Source organism: Musca vetustissima, unplaced genomic scaffold (assembly GCF_032173495.1).
Source record: "Musca vetustissima isolate MV318-11 ecotype Yass unplaced genomic scaffold, APGP_CSIRO_Mvet_v1 utg10401, whole genome shotgun sequence".
Lineage (NCBI taxonomy): Eukaryota > Metazoa > Arthropoda > Insecta > Diptera > Muscidae > Musca > Musca vetustissima.
Window position 1 is genome coordinate 13,862 of NW_026873045.1, and position 22,817 is coordinate 36,678.

A 22,817-nucleotide genomic window follows, 5' to 3' on the forward strand; every position below is an offset into this window, starting at 1 on the left:
TCCAATATGGCTTTCCAAATTCATTCTCTTATCGTAACTTTTCCCATTGCGTCATGCAAAGGTTTTATGACATATTTCTGGTTCCAATCGGTCCCGAAAAGCCTATATCGTTATATAACGTCAGTTCATGTTGTCATTAAATTGACCTAATGTCGAACTCTCTCAATAAGAACCGTTTTGTCTTGCAGAAAGAATGTTTGTAGAAACTGTACATTAGTTCCAGAACAATGCGCTGCGGTGACTAATGTGAGCCTAGAGCCTAGGAATTTATAGTAAAATGCTATGTTATGTTAAACTTGTAACCTAGGAGACCCCAAATATTTATTTATACTTAATCAGAATCAAATTCTATGCCGATGTAAATTGCCTGTCTGTTAAAGTCACTATAGAGCTCGCAAAATTTACGATGGAAATTTATACACACATTGCTACTACTCCTAGGATGTTTGGTATTAAAAATTGGATGTGTATATCTGTTCACTTTTAGGTGTAGTCCGATATACGAGAATCCCCAATATTCGGTATTTTTGGAATTTGTTAGTACATTTTGGGCTGCAATAAAGCATTTGGGTTCTATAACCCATTATCAATATTAATTAAATTTTTATGGCAGGCCCCATATGAAGATAACTCCAAAATTTCGGTACATTTTTCAACACAATAGTCTGAAATTTAGTATTATGGAATGTGGGTCAAATCTTCTTCCAAGTTTTTGGTTCAATTCTTAATTTAGCCTTCTTTCGATTCTTTACAAATTTTGGTATATACGTTTTTCAACCGAATTGGCTAATTTGATGTTTCTTATGGGGTATCAAATCTTCGTACTAAAAGTTGTCACCATCGGGTCCTAATTTTAGTGTAGCTGTTGAAGGGTTTTGCCCCATATTCCCATTTTTGCCTAACAATTTCGATATAGTTCCTTTTTTTATTTTGTTTTTTAGCAAAATAGTCCGGTTTAATCCCGGTTTGTCGTTTTTATAAAAAACAACTATTTATTAGTGGGGAATGTATGGCATTGTCCATTTTTAGACATGGTCCACATATATGGATTTACCAGAATTTTTCCATCGAAGTGGCTAAAATACGAATTTCGTAGTACTTGCAAGTTAAGCTCAATTTTTAAGAACATTTTCTATGTAGATAGTTTTGCCATAGCCCTCAAGCCTAAGGTCCCACATCATTACTATAAAGGGGTTGATTCACCTTTTCCCACCAAAAGTAGATACTTACTTACTTTACTTACTTGGCTGGCTTGTTTACAGAACGGTCGTTCCATAAGCCGAGCTTAAAAAAGATTTCCAAGCGCGTCGGTCTTGTGCGCAAGTCCACCAATTTGGAAGACCACGTTCCAAGATGTTGTTTTCTACTTGGTCTTTCCATCTAATTCGTGGCCTTCCCCTTCTACGGGAACCATCAGTAAGCTCATTTTTATATGCCTTTTGAGCTGGGATGATTTTGAGCTGGATGAATGAAAATGCATTCATCCGCACAACATGGCCTAGCCACCGTAATCGCTGCAGCTCAATACGACTGACTATGTCGATGCCCGCGTATAATTTGTAAAGCTCGCGGTTCATTCGACGCCGATATTCACCGTCGACGCAGATCGGAACGTAGATCTTTCGGAGAATTTTTCTCTCAAACACCCCAAGAGCTGCCTCATCTGCTGGCGCAAGTACCCATGCTTCTGGTCCATATAATAGCACGGGTAGTATCAGCGTCTTGTAAAGTGTGAGTTTGGTCTGACGGGAGGTGGCCTTGTTTCTAAACTGCTTACTTAGACCATAGTAGCATCTGTTGGCCATCACAATCCTTCTCCGAATTTCAAAACCGATGTCATTCGTTTTATTTATGGCGGTACCAAGGTATATAAAGTCTTTAACTACCTCGAAGCTGTAGTTCTCAAGTTCCACAGTTGGTCCGAGTCTACTGGACGTCTTGCGCGTTGATACCATCGGATTGGTCTTCTCGCCGTTTACTGCCAGACCCACTTTGGCAGACTTCTTTTCAATTTGTTCAAAGGTGGCTGTTACCGCTCGCAATGTTCGACCCATTATATCGATGTCATCGGCGTAGGCGAGTAACATGTGTTGTTTGGTGTACAGAGTGCCATTTCTGTTCATCTTTGCGTCTCGTATGACCTTTTCCAGTAGGATGTTAAAAAGGTCACACGACAAACTGTCACCTTGTCTGAATCCTCGTTCGGTATTGAAGGGTTCCGATAGGTCCTTTCCTACTTTAACTGCCGACCTTGTGCCACTTAAAGTTATCCTGCATAGCCTTATTAATTTTGCAGGAATGCCGAACGCAGACATGGCTTTAAACACCTCTGAACGGATAGGGCTGTCGAATGCGGCTTTATAGTCGACAAACAGGTGGTATGTGTCGATGTGTTTTTCGTGGGTTTTTTCCAGGATTTGGCGCAGAGTGAAAATCTGGTCAATGGTGGATTTGCCAGGTCGGAAGCCGCATTGGTATGGTCCTATGATGTCATTGACCATTGGCTTCAATCATTCACACAGCACACTGGATAGCACTTTATATGCGATGGGAAGGAGACTTATTCCTCTATAGTTGGCACATATCGTCTTGTCTCCTTTTTTGTGCACGGGACACAGGATGCTGAGGTTCCAATCATTGGGCATGCATTCATCTAGCCAAATTGTGCTAATCAGCTGGTGCATGCTCCTGACCAGCATATGGCCACCAGTCTTGAATAGTTCGGCTGGTAACCCATCGGCTCCTGCTGCTTTGTTGTTCTTGAGCCGATTAATTGCTTTTATGACCTCATCTTGGCTAGGTGGTATACCCTCTATACCATCATCTCTTATTGGTTCTGGGGTATCTTTTTCATCGCCACTATTTGATACTAGAAGCTTTTCGAAATGCTCCTTCCAGATCCTCAATACACTGTCTGTATCTGTCACCAGTAGATATGCTTTTATATTCCGGGGTTTCGTAGCCTCATATGCCGGAATATCCATATAAGTCAGCTTTTTATATAGCCCTCATATATTCTGTATTTAAAAGGTTTAGCACTGCAAGGAAAGGGATGTAATTTTACATTCCGTGTTCGTGAATGGTGGGTAATCTTTTTACATAGTCACTTTATAAAGAATAACCTGAAAAAAAATTGATATTTTGAAGGTATTAACTCCGATGTATCTGTAATTTGACACTATGAATTCCTGGTGAATAAGAAACCGCATTGCAAAAAGTTTTCAATATGAGTCCATAATTTTACATGACTCCCATACAAAGGCCCTGCATAATTTTCTATTAATTGAAGACCTTAATCCTGTTTTTAACCTGAGTGTCGAATTTTATCTTCTTAAAGAAGAAAACTATTAGCAGGAAAATAACAATGCCATTGTCACCATATGAAGTTTCTTTGCCTATTTAAGAAATTGTAAATGGAACCGGCCGAACTCAATAACGTCATTACTCTATTAAACACTAGTTGGGTGGTCAGACCTGTTTGCCGATTGTGGCATACCTTCACATCAATATCTCTCCACCCCCATACACCTGCTGTGACATTTCTAGCCAATATGTAACGGTATTTATGGTTGTAAGCTATGTTCACCTTAAAACAGATAAAAGTACTACTACCTTGATGGTGTTCATGTTGTTGTAGTTTTTTCTTCTTTGTATTTCTCAACTTTTTCCACCCCCAAGTTTCTTTAAATGCCATTCTTTGATGTTTGCCTTTTGACTTTGCCCCTGACATGGCATTTTCGTTAAATTGGCAATCGAACGAATGGCAAAAGCAATAAAAGAATCCGAACCCCCACAAACGAAAGCTTATACCTAAAAAAGAACAGAAACTGACAGCATATCACAGATACAAAAGCAAATATGGCTTAAGAATTGTTCCATGGCTGGTGTAAAACCTCTTGTAAAGAGTAGTACTCCCAACAACAACAAAGTTTGGAATAAGTTCATGTAGTTTCTGCTGCTGCTGTTGTTGTATTTTTTTCTTCGGGTTCGTGCAGTGGCAAACTTGCTTTAAGATGTAGGTTGAAATGCTGTTTTTGCAGTGCTTATGTTAAGTTTTAAAGTTATACCACATTTTAAAACGATTATCATATTACAATGTTTGCAGTGTACATTCTGACATCGAGGATGGAGCCTTTGGCGTTTTATTTCGAGATTTTTCTTCGTTTTTGAAGGTGTTTGCTCCAGTAGTCGACGACTTTCAGTCAAGTGTAACTACTTGCCGCGCTTGACTCCACACGGCCCGGCATAGAGACGCATTTCACTCGGAAATAGCTTTTTGCCTCTATTTCACATCCTGTCTAAGGAAATCTATAAAATTTAAATTACGTCATAAAATAATGATATCTCTGCCATAAAAATGAGACAGTTCAAGAGTATGTAAGTGCGAGTATGTGTGTCTGCGAGTGAGTGTATATGGGTTGGAACTACTTGGCAATTTTTTTTCTCTCTCTCCATTCCTTTTTCGAATTGTTTCACTTACTAAAACGGAAATTAAATATAGTTGTTGAAGAAGTTTCTTCATAAGCATTTCTGGAAATTACACCAACATTTACATATTTGCCCAGCCCCCCCAGTGTTGACTCCCTCAATCGTAACGTTGAGTACAGAGGATATCTTTCTTCATGGTAGTCTTGTTGTTGTTATTTTTATTAACCGCAAGTCTAGGTTCCGGGTTGATTTTTTTATTCTCATAGTATTTTTATTTTCTTGCGGTTTTTGTATTACCGGAAACATTTTTGGTATCTCTACCAAAATCCCAATGTATGGTAGATAGGGATAGGTTCGTATGCATGTTCTAAGGGTATATTAGGGTGGGACGAAAACTATACACATTAACTAAATATTATTTTTTCAACACCTATATGAGGCGTGGATTATTTAAAGAAGATTTTTTCAAGACCTAAAGGAGGCGTGGATTTTTTAAAGGATATTTTTCAAGACCTACAAGAGACGTGAATTGAAGACCTACAAGAGGCGTGGATTTTTTAAAGGATATTTTTCAAGACCTACAAGAGACGTGAATTGAAGACCTACAAGAGGCGTGGATTTTTTAAAGACCTTCAAGAGGCGTGGATTTTTTAAAGACCTTCAAGAGGCGTGGATTTTTTAAAGACCTTCAAGAGGCGTGGATTTTTTAAAGACCATCAAGAGGGGTGGATTTTTAAAGACCTTCAAGAGACGTGGATTTTTTAAAGACCTTCAAGAGGCGTGTATTTTTTAAAGACCTTCAAGAGGCGTGGATTTTTTAAAGACCTACAAGAGGCGTGTATTTTTTAAAGACCTACAAGAGGCGTGGATTTTTTAAAGACCTACAAGAGGCGTGGATTTTTTAAAGACCTACAAGAGGCGTGGATTTTTTAAAGACCTACAAGAGGCGTGGGTTTTTCAAAGACCTACAATAGGCGTGTTTTTTTAAAGACCTTCAAGAGGCGTGGATTATTTAAAGACCTACAAGAGGCGTGGATTATTTAAAGACCTACAATAGGCGTGGATCTTTTAAAGACCTACAATAGGCGTGTTTTTTTAAAGACCTACAAGAGGCGTGGATTTTTTAAAGACCTACAAGAGGCGTTGATTTTTTAAAGACCTTCAAGAGGCGTTGATTTTTTAAAGACCTTCAAGAGTCGTTGGTTTTTTTAAAGACCTTCAAGAGGCGTTGATTTTTTAAAGACTTTTAAGAGGCGTGGATTTTTTAAAGACCTACAAGAGGTGTGGATTTTTCAAAGACCTTCAAAAGGCGTTGATTTTTTAACGACCTTCAAGAGGCGTTGATTTTTTAAAGACCTTTAAGAGGCGTGGATTTTTTAAAGACCTTTAAGAGGCGTGGATTTTTTTTAAGAGGCGTGGATTTTTTAAAGACCTTTAAGAGGCGTGGATTTTTTAAAGACCTTTAAGAGGCGTGGATTTTTTAAAGACCTTTAAGAGGCGTGGATTTTTTAAAGACCTTTAAGAGGCGTGGATTTTTTAAAGACCTTTAAGAGGCGTGGATTTTTTAAAGACCTTTAAGAGGCGTGGATTTTTTAAAGACCTTTAAGAGGCGTGGATTTTTTAAAGACCTTTAAGAGGCGTGGATTTTTTAAAGACCTTTAAGAGGCGTGGATTTTTTAAAGACCTTTAAGAGGCGTGGATTTTTTAAAGACCTTTAAGAGGCGTGGATTTTTTAAAGACCTTTTAATGTTGTCTGGTTATTATAGCTTTGTGCAGCCCCAAGAGTTTGTAACGCAGCGAAATATTGTTCCTAGATCCATCTTTAAGTATACCGATCGTCATGTCTCGACTAGCTGAGTCGATCTAGACATGTGTGTGTCCGCCCGTCCGTCTGTCCATTATAATTTGTAAACACGATACAGGCCACAATTGTCGACCAATTTTCACGAAATTTGGCATGTAGAATGGATTCTGACCAATGAAGACCCCTATTGGTTTTGGTAAATAGGTTAATTGTGGCCTTTGGTCGCTCCAGAGGCCGCGGTTATAGTCCTAACATCGCTAGAGGGGTTTCGGGCCAAAGAATAAGCATGCCTGTTTTGATAGAGATCACTCAATATTTAGCGGGTCAAATGGACCCTGGCTTTTGTGTGATTTGTATTTTATAGCGTATATATTTACCCTTTGAAGGACATAGACCCGAGAAGTTGATATTATATCGAAGAGGAGTAGTTGACCTTTAAATTGATACCAATGATATTGTCGTATGTACCCGGATGTGGAAGTTACACTTAAATATCTACAGGTGCTTACGTATTCATATATTATTTAGTAAACCATTACCACACTGGAGGGCGGAAATATACCGCTGAACGCTTTGAAATTTTGCATGTGGTTTCAGTTATGGTCCAGGACAACTTCGATAATTTTCGGTGATGATCAGATAATAATAATGGGATGAAGTGGATCGAAATGTTATTTTTTTGTGTTTGTTTGAGTCGGTCTATAGGCCACAATTGAAAACCGAACATCACAACACACGGTGAAGGGAATCAGGACATGTAATTAGAAAGGCTGTACTGAATATTAGTACTATTTGTTGACCTCTAGTCGGACAAGAGGGTGCAGATATTGCGAAATATTGCTCAAGCTCAGAACATAGAACCACAGAAAGTAAGATTTTCGTCGAAATAGTGTAGGGTATCATATATTCGGCCCGTCCGACTATACTGCTCCGCTCACTGGTTTAAATAATTTATTTTCAAGGATTGGATTTCTTAAGAATATCTTTTGAAGCATCCTATAAGGCGTGGATTTCTTAAAGAAGGACAATTAGAAATCCTTTTTTAAGGACAATTAGAGCATGGCCTGTTTAAAAAATATGTGTTCAAGCACTATTGATTTTTTAAGGTTTTTTTCAAGGACTATTAGAGCATGGCCTTTATAAAAAAAATGCTTCTTGTCAAGGATTATCAAAGCGTTGATTTTTTTTTGGGATATTTATTCAAGGTCTATTTGAGCACAGCCTTAATTTTTAAGAATTTTTTTTTCAAGGACTAGAAGAGCATGGCCTTTATAAAACAATACTTCTTGTCAAGGATTATCAAAGCGTTGATTTTTGAGGATATTTTTCAAGGAAAATCACAGCGTTGATTTTTAAGGATATTTTTTAAGGACTGAAATCAGCTGTATAATAAATATAAGCTCTAAAACATTTTGTTGCCTGTGGGCAACATAGGGCCACAAAGGGTTAAGGACTATCAGAACATTATGCGTGGATTTATTACGGAGTTTTAAATAACGTTTTTTCAAGGGCTCTCCGGACTATGGATTTTTTAAAGAAGGCTTTTCTATGGACACTCCCAACTATGGATTTTTTAAGGGCTCTTCAGACTATTGACTTTTTAAGGAATAGTTTTAGCGAATTTTTCTACTATTCATTTCTATGTAACATTTGTTAAGGACTCCCCTTCTTTGGTTTTCTTCAAGAATATTTTTCAAGTACAATTTTTCATTACACCCCAATTTCTCTACTTATTTAAGAACCTTACCGCCATCCTCTGCGCTCTGCAATGTGGGTTATGTATATATTTATTCAGTGCTGTTTGGAAATGCTGACTGCATTCGTAAAATACTTAACAGATATTTTGCAAATATACAAAACAGCACCGCCAGCAATCATAGCTGTTTATTCGAACAAAAATCCACTTCAGGAAGTCTAAGTTTTACGTAGTTTTCTTCGAAAAGTGATAACCTTAATGATGTTAGTTTATGAAACTACAAATGACATACAATTCATCGGGAATTTAATTTATTTGTTTATATGTTTACAATTTACATACATATGTATAAAATAAAAAGTAAAATCTTCGTTAAATTCGGTCGTGATACATTTTTTACATCCTCCACCTTATGGCGAAGGGTATAAAATAAAAAGTAAAATCTTCGTTAAATTCGGTCGTGATACATTTTTTACATCCTCCACCTTATGGCGAAGGGTATGAAATATTTAGCCCGACCGAATTCAAATTACTTTAAATGGGTCGTTGTTGTCTGCTGGGAGGTTGTTTACAAGCATATGTACTGTGAGACAACGAAATGTCAAATTGCATTTGTAAAATTCGGCTACAACCTTCCGGTCCTATATGGTCCTATAAGCACAATTCCTTCGAAGTGGCTGTAATAAGGCATATCGAGTTCTTTAAAGGTACAAAATGCCCTGATTTTGGTATATCCCTCACATGACGGAACCGTGCCGGTTTTTACAAAACTCATAGTGGGCGAAAAATTCTAATTTAAATGTTTTGGCATACCCCTCATATATCGATCCCACTCCATTTTAGTTGTATCATTAGCACACAACTTCACCACTATCATTACTATAATTACTGAATGTCAACCTTTTGTTAATTGACAAAATATTAACACAGCATGAAAAGGGGTTTTGAATTGTAACAATCTGTAAAATATTGAAATCTCTTTGATGTCAAAACCAAATATCAAATTTTCGCTGTCAACCAAACAAAGGAGATTCATTTGTAAACAAACAAATAAAGACCCATGTCATTTTGAGTAGAACAAGAAGAAGTTGGGATATGTGATATTTTTGAAATTAAATAATGTTTTAAATGCCAACTCATTTCGATTTGGTTATGTGTGTGTACGTATATCTTTAACTATATACACATACAAACGTAGTTCGTGTGCTCTATCCCTCTCTCTTTGTAACACACGGCTATTTGCCATTTTATACAAAGTACAAAGTCATGTAAACACAGACACGTGCATCCACACCGTTAACTCGATTGCGGTTTTGAAACCCATTGAGTCCGATGTCTTGGTCTTGGTATCATCCACCTTTTCTCGGTGATAATTATTTCATGACAAAAGTCGTTACGAAAGCCTTTTGCTCCCATCAAAAGGGGAATTAAAGATTGTGCGGTTGGAAAAGAAACCACACTAAATGGAGGCACATATTTGGTGACACTTACACAGATACACGCACGAACATTGATAAAATGTGATTGTGTGTGTTATCACGATAGTAGTAATATCTGCAGAAGTTAGTCGATGTTGTCGAATATATATGGCGTAATTAATTGGCAGTTATTGTTCGTTAAGGCTTAATATCCTATTCATGATTGTGTGTGTTTGTGTCTTTGCTAGTTGTATGTGAGAGACTTTGTAAAGAATCCTTTTGATGGCTGTTCTGAGAATTGATTTAAAAATGTCACATTACAATGGACATAATGGCATAAGTGGATTGTATGTTGATTTTCGGAAAATGAATGTGAATAGATGTTAGTTATTTATAAAAGAATAAAATATAAATAACCTTGTTTTAAGGCTATAATAAGTTCTAGTGAAATTTTCCTTTTTCAGCTAATTAGGAAGTATCTGTCACAGATTCCGACAACTACATTTATCTCATATGCTGCAAGACCGACATAATTCAAACATATTTGTTTTAATGGTGCAGATCGCTATATTAGATTTCATGTCATGTAGAAAATTTATTTGAATATCTCTTACACGTTCAGATTAACAAACTGTAAAATGTCCTCTGTTCTATGTATGATGTAAGCCAATTGAAAAACTAAAAACCAGTAAGGAAAGTAGTAAAGTCGAGCGGGGCCGACTATATGATACCCTTCACCACTTTGGGTATATTTAACAAATGAATGCTAACAGACGTCGAATTCTGCAACCTATACTAAATTTTTCATTTGTTCAGATATAGGGTAGCTTCTAACAATGGGACAAAATTACCTTAAATCGGGCGAAAAAAATATATATAGAAGCTCTATCCAAATCTGAACCGATTTCAAAACTTTCCACATTTCAAAACTTTAGTTCGTTGTGCAAAATTTGTGTCAATTTCGTGTAAAATCGGACGAAAATATATATGCAGAAGCTATATCAAAATCTGAACCGATTTCAATGAGAATGGCAGAGGTTAACTTATATTAACTACAGTTTATTGTATAAAATTGTGTGGCAATCGGACAAACTTGGGGTCTTTACACAAAAACCCAAATTAACATAAAAACGGAAGAAAAAACATATAGGAGCTATAATAAATCAGAACCGATTTTAAGGAAACTTTACACACATCACTCCAGACTCATTTCAGTACACTATGACAAATTTTGTGCAAATCGAAATATGTATAGGGATTTTGGTACACCATTTACCTTAAATCGGATGAAAATATATATGGGAGCTATATATAAATCTGAACCGGTTTTCAGGAAACTTAACACACATCATTATACCCTTCACCACACTGTGGTACAGGGTATTATGTCTTTGTGCATATGCTTGTAACAGGCAAAAGGAAACGAGATAGACACATGGTTCCTTTTGAGAATATGCATAGAATCACTCTCTGAGTCGATTTATGCATGTCCGTCCGTCCGTCTGTAGATGTTAAATTGTAAATGTGTAAAATTTCATAAAAATCGGTTCAGATTTAGATATAGCTCCCATATATATTTTTCGAAATTTGGCACAGCGTAATAAATTTTAATGTGTGAAAATGGGGCATATATACCAAAGTCCCTCTATATCTTTGGATTTGCATGAAATTGGGCATAGAGTACTGAATTAGGTGCAGAACGATGTGTGCCAAGTTTCGGGAAAATCGGTTCAGATTTAGATATAGCTCCCATATATAGTGTCGTCCGATTTAGGGTAAATGGTCCACTAAAGACCCTATATATCTGTCGATTTGCACGAAATTTGGTATAGCGTACTGAATAAAGTCTAGAATGATGTGTGTTTGCTGAAAATCTGTTCCGATTTAGATATAACTCCCATATATAGTTTCATCCGATTTCATGTGAATGGTGCACCAAAGTCCCTATATATCTTTCGATTTGCACGAAATTTGGCATAAATTACTGAATTGAGCGTAGAGTGATGTCTGTCATGTTTCCCATATGTATTTTCGTCCGATTTAATGTAAATGGTGCACCTTAGTCCATATATATCATTCAAATTGCACGAAATTTTGCATAACGTACTGAATTGAGCCTACATTGATGTCTGCCAAGTTTCGTGATTATTGGTCCAGATTTAGATATAGATCCTATATATAGTTTCGTCCTATTTCATGAAAATGGTGGAATAAAGTCCATATATATCCTTCGATTCGCACGAGATTTGGCATAGTGTACTGAATTTAAGACTGACGTGTTCCAAGTTTCGTAAAAATCGGTTGAGATTTAGATATAGCTCCCTTATTTTGTAGATTGTTTTAAGTAATTGACGCACCAAGGAACCAATATGGCTGATAGGAACAGAACGTACTGAAATTAATATAACTTAACCTGTGACATGTTTCGTTTAAATCGGTTCATATTTGGATATAACTTCCATATATATTTTTGCCTGATTTTAAGTAAATTAGACATCAAACTCCTCATGTTAGACAGATTGACATCAAATTTTGCACAACGTACAAAATTGAGCATAGAATTACGTAGGTGCGTTTTCTAGAAGTACAGACATATCCCGACGGATGACCTATTGATATTTGGTTGTTAAATGTAACATATTTTATTTCATCCAATTTCATGTTAATAGTCCTGTTTAATATACCCATACTGGTTTTATTTGTATTCCTTACTGTTTTTATTTATATCGGCCTTGTCGCAAATGAACAATAAGTCCATTCATAATTTGTATGTTTTCAGATCTGCGTAATCGGAATAAAAATGTAAGGTAAGTTACATATTTTTTAATTTATAAAAATAAAAGTAAATATTAAAAATACACGAAGAAGTGATCTAAACCTGGAAGCAGTGTTGCCAAAACTTTGTCAATAAAAAATGCTAGATTTTGTTTAAAAAAATGCTAGAAACTGCTAAAAAATTTTAAAAAGTGCCAAATAAAAGTGCTAAAAAGTTTATAAAATTAATTTCGCTTATAGCTAATAATGAAATATATATGAAATATATATATCTATAATTTCATATTTTGGATTTTCATTGGAAACAAGTAAAAAAGTGTCAGTTGGTGTTGCCGACAGATATATAGCCCCAACCTATGGCTTGCGGAGGTCTTCGGAATTACACGTAGAATTTATTATTAGATTTATATAAGAAATATGTTTTATCAAAGAGGTTTCGGATTTAATGTTGATAAAATTTTATAAACAAATGGGTCCAACCTTCGGAATTGATATAGGGTTCGTATAGATAATATACCAATGCAATAATAATTCGCCGGAAGGAGTGGACCAATGGTCTCATCTTCGAAATTAAACTAGACTTCGTAAGGAAAATATGTTGTGCAAAGTTTGTTTCAAATGGGACATTCCATTCGCCTGATATTGAATTTATAAATATTGAAAATGTGGACCCTTTGTGGGGGAGGTACCAGAAGGAGTGGACCAATGGGACCCATCTTCCTGCTTGACCTTGACTTGATGAAGGTAATAGGTTGTACAAAGTTTGTTTCAAATCGGACATTCCATTAGCCTGATATTGGATTTACTAATATAGAAAATTTTGACCCTCTGTGGGGGAGGAACCAGAAGGAGTGGACCCATCTTCATACTTAATCTGGGCGTGGTAAAGATAATAGGTTGTACAAATTTTAGCAAATTTTGACCATTTTGTGGTTGAGGTACCAGAAGGAGTGGACCGATACTCACCATCTTCGAACTTAAACTAAGTTTGGAAGAAATATTAAGATGTGCAAAGTTTAGATGAAATCGATTATTCCCTTCGAGAGTTATCGTGCGCACCAACCAGACAGACAGACGGACTATGGACGGACGGACATGCGTAAATAGACTCCAAATTTTCTGAAATCAATATTTCGATGAGGCACATATTCACTGTATCACAGTATCAGTTTTTATATACCCTCAGCCTTATGGCAGTTATATAAAAACTGTCTACCAAACATTATCAATGTGGATCCACGTTTTGGTATAGAGCTGTACCTCAATTATTCGGTGGTTTGGCATTTGACTTTAGGCATGTTATTCAACCGAAGTGGTTTCAATTTGATATTATTGATTCTCATTAGGAAGGAAATCTCCATACCAAGAATTATCAATATTGGGCCGTGTTAGATAGATAGCCTCCAGGGAGCGACCGGGGACGTTTTTTAATAGAATATATTATAATATCAAATTACGCGTTTTTGGAGGCTGACTTAAAGTATCGACCTATTTTCGGTATTTTGATGGGTTTAGCTCTGTTAGGTTAGAAAATATTTATGCGGACAATTTCTATATTTGATTATATACTCCATATAAAATTTCCGCCCTCATGATTTTTTTTTTCAAATAAGCAACCTAATACCAGACAATGTCACAATCACCATATGGGGTACCGAACCATGTTTTAAGAAAATTTTAATAAACACCACGTGGTGCAGGGTGGTGTTTAACATGGTGTTTATAACAAGTTCGGCCGGGTCGGGTTTTTTTTTTCTTGTTAACAGATTTACTGACACTTCTTTAACATTTAAATAAAACTCATATCGTGAAACATAAAAAAATCGAAAAACGGCAAAATTTTTGGTATAAAACCAAATAGACGGACAATTTTGAAAATATCCAGAAAAAAATAAAAAATGCTAAAAAAGATGCTAGGTGCTAGATCAATTTTTTTGGTGCTAAACGAGTTTAAAAAGTGCTAAATCTAGCACTAAAAGTGCTAAATTGGCAACAATGCCTGGAAGGAACATAACTGTTTTGAAGGTGATTTCTCAATATTCAGCGGGTCAAATTGTCCAAAGCGTTTGTGTGAAGAATAACAAAATACTTTGGCGTATATGCTACATAACTCGCAAAAGTTGCAAGCATTTGAAAGATATAGGGTTGACCTTTAATTTTACTTCAATTCTATTGACGTAAAAGCAATATTTCAGGCTTTGTAGTTGTGTTGGGTATCATATGGTCGTCCCCGTTCGCTTACTGGTTTATATTCGTATTTACACTTTTAGCTACTCTGCGGTACAGGGTATTATGTATTTGTGCATATGTTTGTAATAGGCGAAAGAAAATGATATAGACACATGGTTCCTTTCGAAAATATGCAAAGAAACACTTTCAGAGCTGATTTGCATACCCATGCATGCCTGTTGATGTTAAATTGTAAACAAAGTACAGGTCGCATTTATAATCTGATTTGGAGGAAATTTGGCATAGGTCTAATTTGGCCAAAGGACAACCCCTATTGAAATTGGGAAAAATCGATTCAGATTTAGATATAGCTCCCATATATGTTTTCTTCCGATTTAATGTAAATGGTGCACAAAAGTATCCAATATATTTTTTCTACAATGATGTGTGTTGTGTTTCCTGAAAATCGATTCAAATTTAGATATAGCTCCCATATATATTTTGGTCTGATTTAAGGTAAATGCTGCATCAAAGTCCCATAGTTAGACCGATAGACACAACGTACTAAAGTTAATATAAATTAATCTCAGGCAAGTTTCCTCGATATCGGTTTACATTTAGATATAGCATAGCTTCCATATATAATTTCGACCTATTCATTTTGTACTCCAAATAATCAATGGGTGTCTGATTGAGATTAAATTTCAAACAGTGCAGCATACCAAAAAGCGTATGTCAATTTTGCTTTAAATCGATTTACAAAATTTAACATATGTTGCAGAATGCCAGGTGAAGGTATTGATGTTAGTCGGTTTACATATAGATAAAGATCACATATTTAAGTTCGTTCAATTTCACGTCAATATTCCTTCGAAAATATGACGTTTGTTAGAATATGTATGTATATGTCATTTCACTGCCTTGGTGAATTTTGTTGAAGTTGGTGTAGATACACATATAGCTCCCATATATATTTTCAACCGATTTCGTTCATATTGTACACCAAGTAATAGATTGAAATGAAAAGTTCCACAGTGTGATGTGCTGCAGACTTACCGCATAGGAAGAGGCAAGCTTGTTTTAAATCGGTCCAGATTTTCACAGTATTGTCCAATGCATATAAACGGTACATAATCGACTATAAGTCTCTTCAATTGATTGCTGAGGCTGCCTTTCTTAAGAATGCTGAGGTTGTTTAGAGCATAACGTTCAACAAAGGCCGAAAATCTTCAAATTATGGTTTGGCTCACTGATGTCTTCGACTGCAATGGTGTGTTGCACCATGAATTCTTGTCGGAAGTTCGTAGGACCAACCTTGAACGGAATCACCTCTTTATGAAATGTTCTCATCTCAAAACTGAAAATACCGCTGCTTACATTGAGAACATAATATAACAAGTATGGAAGTAGTAAAGTTTGGCCGGGCCAAACTTTTTATACCCTAACATGGTAAGATTTAACACCCAATGACAACCAAATTAGAGCCAATTCGGCTAAAATCTGGTCCGAAATACCCTTAAATAAAAAATAAGGGTGTTTTGTTATAGGGTCGCTATTCTAAAAAGTGGACCGATATTGATAATGTTTGCTATCCAATAAATATTCAAAATACTATATTATAGCCCATTTGGTTGAAAAGCTTACCAAATCTTCTCAAAATAGCAAATAAACACAAAATATGTTTTTTTTTTTAAATTTCGAATTATCCTTATTCTATGTACATAAAATCATAAATTTGGTCGCAAAAAAATGTTCACAAATTTTTAATGGAATTTTAAAAATTTCCATATACTTTATGCAGTCTCTCATCCCCATTCCATCTAATAGTAAACAAAATAAAATAAAACGGTTATTCATCAGATTTCGTATATTGGGTTTTGCGGGGTGCAGATATTATTAAATACCGATTATGCGAGCTTTATAAACATCCCTTTTCCCCCAAATTTTCTTGCACTATTTAGGCAATGTCGTATGTGTGCTAGTGTAAGAAATGTCCAAGTATGCTTCAATTGTAAACCTATATTGCTACTTTAAAACTCAGGATCGACTTATGCAACAGTAAAAGAGTTTGGCTATCTTATTAAACTTCTCAAGTCATTAGAATGTATATAATCAAACATAAAACGACTCTAATAGAAGTTTTAGTTTAGTGCAACCGATTTGCCATCACAGTGAAGCTACATAATTTTATATTTTCTTTATATTAAATGACTACACAATTAAATTTTAAAGCGATTCAAATCCAATATGACATTTTTCTTACTAGGTTACAATATCTAAAAAATATCTTTCTTATATCTAGTCTTTAATTAAACTACATCCAAAGAACTTACACAAAATTTTTAATCACACAACTTTCAAAGTGATTTATGAATTATGTCATTCTATCTGTATCAGATTTCCTACGATAGACTTTCGCAAAGAAACTCACTTTTTGCGATAAAAAAAAACTTCCACTCTAAATTGTAACACTCTGTACAACAGCATCGGCAGCAACAACAACGACAACGGGGCCAGAATCATCATCATGAACTATACAGCATTTTGAAAAAGTGTTATACACAGTTTGTAACGGTTATCAAGAATCTGATGCTGATATATTGATTGGTCTCCCCACAATAACATTATTAAAAACTTCCGGTCCAACAGACACACTTACCTAGTACATCAGGATAACGAACATAAAGTCATTGAACATCATCATCAATATCGTCGTCCGTATCGTCATCATCATCGGCGTCGTTGTTGTTGTTGTATTCTTTACATCTTTATCAACATTCGTTGAGACATTTTTGAGGGGAGTGAATATAAGCGATTTTATGACTACGATATTTATGTATGTAGGCAGTATTTTTATGTACTTTAATGGAGTTTATCACTGGAATGAGAAAAAGTTGATATTAAAGTTTATTTTTGCAATACGAAATTTATGCTCTAAAAAATATATTTTAAAAAAAAACCCACGCCTCATTGATAGTCCTTGAAAAAATATTTTTATATAAATCCATGCCTTTTGAAAGTCCTTGAAAATATCTGTGTAGCAGGATACTCAAAGTTCTGAACTAATTTCATTACCCACCTTCCACAAAATCAAATTTTCCCACGTTGTTGATAAACACGAAGTCGAACAAAAAAATCTATGACGATGATGATATGTGTGGCATGAAACTTTGTCAACTGGCAAAACGTGTCGCATTGCAGGTATTACAAATTCTTAGCCACATAGACTAGATGGAAAGCAATAACAAAATAGAAACAGCAACAACAAACATCAATATATAACATAAAAATTTATATCAATCGAATAGACTTACAAACAGGACACAAACACACATGCATACATTCGCACACTAAATGGTACTATATTCCGTCAGTCAAAAAAAGTAAAATAAATAAAGAAAACGTATGTTTGTATAGAAACTGGTCATATGAGTGTGAGTCTGTAAGTTTCTGTACTCAATGTAGAGATTTTTTTGTGCGGCTACACTTTTGAACTCTCTCTCTCTCTCTCTCTTGCTCTTTTATAGAGCCAGTGTGTGGAAGAATTTAATTAAATATCGAAGACCAGAAATCAAATTGAATTTCTCAACCGCAATGAAATCAAAAAGACAGGCCAAGTCGTATATAACTTTATCGGCTACTCGACCAAAAGATGAAATGAAATTGTGAAAGGTTGCGACAAGCAAAGAAAAAATAAACTATTTAATGTTTTTGGTTGTTGTTGTGAATTTTTAATGCATCTTTTAATTACAGATTTAAAGGGAGGTGAGGTTAAGTAGTAAACTGTTTTCAGTAGATATTCTTCATTGGCCGTATCAGAACTTGGCAATGAGTCTAGCGGTACCAATTTTTCGAAGGCTTGTACAGGTATTTGTTGAGGTGCCGGTATCTGGTCGAAGTATTTCTTCGAGGCAATTCGATGCATTGCTGGGGTATTAAGATGTTAGATGTTAGATTTGAAGCCTGATATTAGAGGACGGTATGATCTAATGAACATAATGTGCTTCCTTATACGACCACTGAAGACCCGCGGTGAGAGAATTTACTCTTGAAGTTAAAAGAATAGGAAGCATAAAAAAGAAAACGTGAGTAGGCCACGACACGTCGTAAGTGTGACTAACCTGAAGTATAAGACTACTCTCAGCTGAGGGCGTACCATTTAAATCAATAGACTCAGTCGAAATGCCTATGGCAATGTTTATAGTCGAAACTCAGCCCTCAATTTGTAGTTGCGTGAAGCTGGAGGTAGGTTGGGTGATCCCGCCTGACATAGATGCCAGTAGTGGTGAATCGTACAGGCCGATTTCACATCTTGTCGCGTTATTCCTTCCATCTAACATCAATATTTATTCCATAGAACACATATTAGCAGAGGACTGAACCATAGCAGACCGTGCAACTAAACATTTATGGTGGCCTTCCATGCCGTCAATGATGCTAGACTGTCCGAGGACATAGAGATGACCAACAACTCAACTTATGTGGATTTCAGAAAGAGGAAGCCGAAGACCTGTAGAGTGGAACAAGAAGTTCGCCAATTTTTTTGGGATGGTTTATTATATTTCACATCCACCATACGTATTAGATATCGTAATATATGCATGTGATTGTAAGATCATTGCGTTATATTCCGTTATATGTGAGAGGAATTTGACATATACGAGGAACATAAAAATATCCAGATATGACAGAAATAAAGCTCCTATTGAAAATACTGGTCAATTGAGAACATATTCCGACCACCCATTGCCTTCACATATTGTGTTTCACATCGTCAGAGCAAGCAATTGCTATTTGCGATAACATGAGTAGTAGGAACAAAGTCCTGAAGTCGCGGACCGGTAGCATTTAGTGCGCGGACAAGCATAAATTGCTGACCTTTAACAAAACAATAGGCTACATAGTGCCAGTGTGGTTTCGAATGTAAGTGAATGCCATTTTGCTGGCTTAAGAACTGCAACAGGGTGTCTCGGAATGACACCAGTGGATCTTCGTTATGAGCTGGCAATCATTATACCCGTTCATCGACACAACCAAATTTTGTCGATGTATTACCTTCATGGGTATTTCTGTTGGAAACACACCTATCATTGCTTATAGCATTCCTCAACCAGATATGCCAGGACAGATCTTTATGATCTGCAGAGAAAATAGGAGAGAGGTCCCAAAGTACAAACGTGAACCTCTAGATAAACAGGCCTATTGGGAGTTATCATCGGGAACATCCTAGTCATAGCTCATTCGAATGGAGCCTAATTGTTATCTGGGCGACTCAATCACCATCGCCACAAGATTTTTAAACGTTACTCCGACTAGAACTCTTTCATAAACACTAGAACAGTCAGCACATAAAACTGCGGGTGGGGTTTATCCTCAGTCTAAGTAAAGAGTATGGATTTTTCTGCCTCTACCAGGAAAGCATTCTAGCCGATACTTCGGACGAGCTGCGATATAAAATTGTATCCTATAGTTGTACCTATATCAGGGATCGACTACCACTTTAGGCATAGACGCTGCAAGTGAAAAATGGGTGGATAGCTTAATTTTTAATCGAGGCTTCAGAGGCAGAGAAAGGAGTCGCGAGTTGGATCTCCAAATCTACGTTGAAAACACCGCAGTCAATTCCCGTAACCAAAAGTGCGAAAACCGAAGAAAAACTGAACGGAAAAGAGCAAGGAATTTCAATTCGGTTTTGCCAACAATGCGTCGACAACAACTCGAAATCTATAACGGAAAAGGAGTTCCTACCTTAGGATAAGATATCATTGCTTATGTAGTGATGAGTGCGAATGAGGCTATCAAAACAGGGCTTCAAGTGAATGTCGTAGTCGAAAGAATTTGCATCTCGCACGCAATGGATGTCCAGATTTCAGCCAAGGCTAAAGATAACCTCAGCAATCAAAATTCATTCTAAGTACGAGTTAGAGAAGCCAGTAACTTTAGTCGTAGCTGTTCCGAAAGCAGTAAAGAGATTGAAGAGCAACAACCATGCTCAACCTTTGCGTCGTTAGCGACAGAGAAGGAAATTGGGAAGACAAAAATGGGGGAAGGCGAAATTCGGACAAATAGACAAGGATTCACAGGAACCTTCTCAGCAAAACATTTCCAAGCGACAACTCGAAAATATTGAAAATACTGGTCAATTGAGAACATATTCCGACCACCCATTGCCTTCACATATTGTGTTTCACATCGTCAGAGCAAGCAATTGCTATTTGCGATAACATGAGTAGTAGGAACAAAGTCCTGAAGTCGCGGACCGGTAGCATTTAGTGCGCGGACAAGCATAAATTGCTGACCTTTAACAAAACAATAGGCTACATAGTGCCAGTGTGGTTTCGAATGTAAGTGAATGCCATTTTGCTGGCTTAAGAACTGCAACAGGGTGTCTCGGAATGACACCAGTGGATCTTCGTTATGAGCTGGCAATCATTATACCCGTTCATCGACACAACCAAATTTTGTCGATGTATTACCTTCATGGGTATTTCTGTTGGAAACACACCTATCATTGCTTATATCATTCCTCAACCAGATATGCCAGGACAGATCTTTATGATCTGCAGAGAAAATAGGAGAGAGGTCCCAAAGTACAAACGTGAACCTCTAGATAAACAGGCCTATTGGGAGTTATCATCGGGAACATCCTAGTCATAGCTCATTCGAATGGAGCCTAATTGTTATCTGGGCGACTCAATCACCATCGCCACAAGATTTTTAAACGTTACTCCGACTAGAACTCTTTCATAAACACTAGAACAGTCAGCACATAAAACTGCGGGTGGGGTTTATCCTCAGTCTAAGTAAAGAGTATGGATTTTTCTGCCTCTACCAGGAAAGCATTCTAGCCGATACTTCGGACGAGCTGCGATATAAAATTGTATCCTATAGTTGTACCTATATCAGGGATCGACTACCACTTTAGGCATAGACGCTGCAAGTGAAAAATGGGTGGATAGCTTAATTTTTAATCGAGGCTTCAGAGGCAGAGAAAGGAGTCGCGAGTTGGATCTCCAAATCTACGTTGAAAACACCGCAGTCAATTCCCGTAACCAAAAGTGCGAAAACCGAAGAAAAACTGAACGGAAAAGAGCAAGGAATTTCAATTCGGTTTTGCCAACAATGCGTCGACAACAACTCGAAATCTATAACGGAAAAGGAGTTCCTACCTTAGGATAAGATATCATTGCTTATGTAGTGATGAGTGCGAATGAGGCTATCAAAACAGGGCTTCAAGTGAATGTCGTAGTCGAAAGAATTTGCATCTCGCACGCAATGGATGTCCAGATTTCAGCCAAGGCTAAAGATAACCTCAGCAATCAAAATTCATTCTAAGTACGAGTTAGAGAAGCCAGTAACTTTAGTCGTAGCTGTTCCGAAAGCAGTAAAGAGATTGAAGAGCAACAACCATGCTCAACCTTTGCGTCGTTAGCGACAGAGAAGGAAATTGGGAAGATAAAAATGGGGGAAGGCGAAATTCGGACAAATAGACAAGGATTCACAGGAACCTTCTCAGCAAAACATTTCCAAGCGACAACTCGAAAGATGGTTCCAGATGACCTGAGAGTAGCTGTAATTGAGAATACTGGCACCGATGGGTATACCAGCGTTAGTTATTGGTTTCTACTTGATCCTCACCTGAAGATCATCTTCCCCTCGACAGTAATTATGACAGTATTATTATCTGAATCATGGGTGCATGCACAAACAGAGGAGGCAGCTCTTGGAGTGTTTGAGACAAATTTTCCAAAATATGAACGCTCCGAACTTCGTCGACGGTGAATATCGACGTCGAATAAACCGGACATCGACATAGGCCATGTTGTGCTAACGAATGAGGATGTCCAGCTCAAAAGGCATATAAAAGCGAGCCTACTGATGGTTCCGTCAGAAAGGGAAAGCCAGTAATATGATGGAAAGATCAAGTGGAAGATAACATATCGAACCAGTAAGGAGAGTAGTAAAGTCGGGCTGGGCCGACTATATGATACCCTTCACCACGTTGGGTATATTCTACATATGGGTATTCTCATTTTTTTAATTCCATTCAAAACAATTGTTTTGATTTGATCTTTATCAATAAATGAACCGCTAGTATCAATCCATATTCATGCTTTAGTTATTTAGGGACTTTGTTGCACCATTTACCTTAAATGGGACGAAAATATATATGGGACCTATATCTAAATCTGAACCGATATTTCCCAATTTCAATAGGGTTTGTCCTTGGGCCAAATGAATGAGCTATGCCAAATTTCATCCAATTCGAATAATAAATGGGACCTGTACTTTGTTTACAATTTAACATGGACAGACAGACGGACGGACGGATATGCATAAATCGACTTAAAAGGTGATTCTATGCATATTCTCAAAAGGAACCATGTGTCTATCTCGTTTCCTTTTGCTGGTTACAAACATATGCACAAAGACATAATACCCTGTACCAAAGTGTGGTGAAGGGTATAAAAAGAACTCAAGGGAACTCCTAGTAAAATGTGGTTAACCATGTTGAGACCTATACCAA